This window comes from Piliocolobus tephrosceles, chromosome 5, assembly GCF_002776525.5.
Source record: "Piliocolobus tephrosceles isolate RC106 chromosome 5, ASM277652v3, whole genome shotgun sequence".
In the NCBI taxonomy this organism is placed as follows: domain Eukaryota; kingdom Metazoa; phylum Chordata; class Mammalia; order Primates; family Cercopithecidae; genus Piliocolobus; species Piliocolobus tephrosceles.
The window spans coordinates 81,887,954-81,890,052 of NC_045438.1; the positions used below are offsets into that span (position 1 = coordinate 81,887,954).

At 48.7% G+C, this 2,099-nt stretch overlaps 1 pseudogene; it reads left to right on the top strand.

Moving 5' to 3' along the window:
• The first annotated feature begins 749 nt into the window (after positions 1–749).
• Positions 750–1,548, top strand: LOC111538019 (annotated as a pseudogene).
• The last annotated feature ends 551 nt before the right edge of the window (positions 1,549–2,099 follow it).

The window sequence follows — 2,099 nt, forward strand, 5'->3', positions numbered from 1 at the left end:
ATGCTAGAATGGGTCTAATCTTACTGGCTGACCACTATGGGGTCAGTCCTGCCTGGAGGACAGTCTAGTTTCCAAGGTGAGAAAGACTGCACTGGTGAGGGAACACCAAGATCATTGAAAAGCTCAAGATGCATGTTCTTTGTAGATGACATTGGAAAACAGAAGATGCCAATTCATATCTCATCTCCCTGAAAGCACTGGAAGCAGTGGTATCCCAGAGGAGCAAAGGCCAAATGGCAACATCTAACCATCAAACATAAGATGGGCGTCACTTCAATAACAGACAGCAAGGATGCAATGGCAGCATAGATCCACAGAGGTCTATGAAGATAGCTCAAGGAACCTGGTGTTCTTAGAGCAACACAGATGGGCAACTAACAAAGGTATACTTAAAAGAGATCAAGAATATGGGAGGCCGAGGCAGGAGGATCGCTTGAGCCCAGGAGTTCGAGACTAGTCTGGGAAACATGGTAAAACCCCATCTCTACCAAAAATATTTTTTTAAAAAATTAGCCAGGCATGGTGGCATGCCTATAGTCCCAGCTACTCAGGAGACTGAGGCATGAGAATCACTTGAACCCAGAAGGCAGAGGTTGCAGCTAGCCAAGATTGTGCCACTGCACTCTAGCCTGGGCAACAGAGCAAGGAGAAGGACTCCATCTCATCAAAAAAAAAAAAAAAAAAAAAAAAAAGAACGAGAGAGAGAGATTAAGAATAGAGGAGCAGAGCTCTCTCCTCCCACTGCCCAAGATGCCGAAAGGAAAGAAGGCCAAGGGAAAGAAGGTGGCTCCGGCCCCTGCTGTCGTGAAAAAGCAGGAGGCCAAGAAAGTGGTGAATCCCCTGTTTGAGAAAAGACCTGAGAATTTTGGCATTGGACAGGACATCCAGTCCAAAAGAGACCTCACCCGCTTTGTAAAATGGCCTCGCTATATCAGGTTGCAGCGGCAGAGAGCCATCCTCTATAAGCGGCTGAAAGTGCCTCCTGCTATTAACCAGTTCACCCAGGGCCTGGACCGCCAAACAGCTACTCAGCTGCTTAAGCTGGCCCACAAGTACAGACCAGAGACAAAGCAAGAGAAGAAGCAAAGGCTGTTGGCCTGGGTCGAGAAGAAAGCTACTGGCAAAGGGGACGTCCCCACTAAGAGACCACCTGTCCTTCGAGCAGGAGTTAACACCGTCACCACCTTGGTGGAGAACAAGAAAGCTCAGCTGGTGGTGACTGCACACAATGTGGATCCCATCGAGCTGGTCTTCTTGCCTGCCCTGTGTCATAAAATGGGGGTCCCTTACCGCATTATCAAGGGGAAGGCAAGACTGGGACGTGTAGTCCACAGGAAGACCTGCACCACTGTCGCCTTCACACCAGTGAACGCGGAAGACAAAGGTGCTTTGGCTAAGCTGGTGGAAACTATCAGGACCAATTACAATGACAGATACGATGAGATCCGCCGTCACTGGGGCGGCAATGTCCTGGGTCCTAAGTCTTTGGCTCGTATCGCCAAGTTCGAAAAGGCAAAGGCTAAAGAACTTGCGACTAAACTGGGTTAAATGTACACTGTTGAGTTTTCTGTACATAAAAATAATTAAAATACAAGTTTTCGGCCGAGCGCAGTGGCTCAAGACTGTAATCCCAGCACTTTGGGAGGCTGAGATGGGCAGATCACGAGGTCAGGAGATCAAGACCATCCTGGCGAACACAGTGAAACCCCGTCTCTACTAAAATATACAAAAAACTAGCCGGGTGAGGTGGCGGGCGCCTGTAGTCCCAGCTACTCCGGAGGCTGAGGCAGGAGAATGGCATAAACCTGGGAGACGGAGCTTGCAGTGAGCTGAGATCCGGCCACTGCACTCCAGCCTGGGCGACAGAGCGAGACTCCATCTCACAAAAAAAAAAAAAAAATACAAATTTTCCTTAAAAAAAAAAAAAAAAAAAGAATAGAGGAGCAGAAGCCTGGGGTCAGCAAGCCCAATGGAGAAACACGATCTCCTGCTCAGTGCCCAGGCCAGAACCAGTTCTCTAACCAGAACCCACTGGCTAAAGGAGAAGCTGAGTCTCCAAGAAGTTGGGCTTTGCACCACCATGGCAAGAATATACTGTA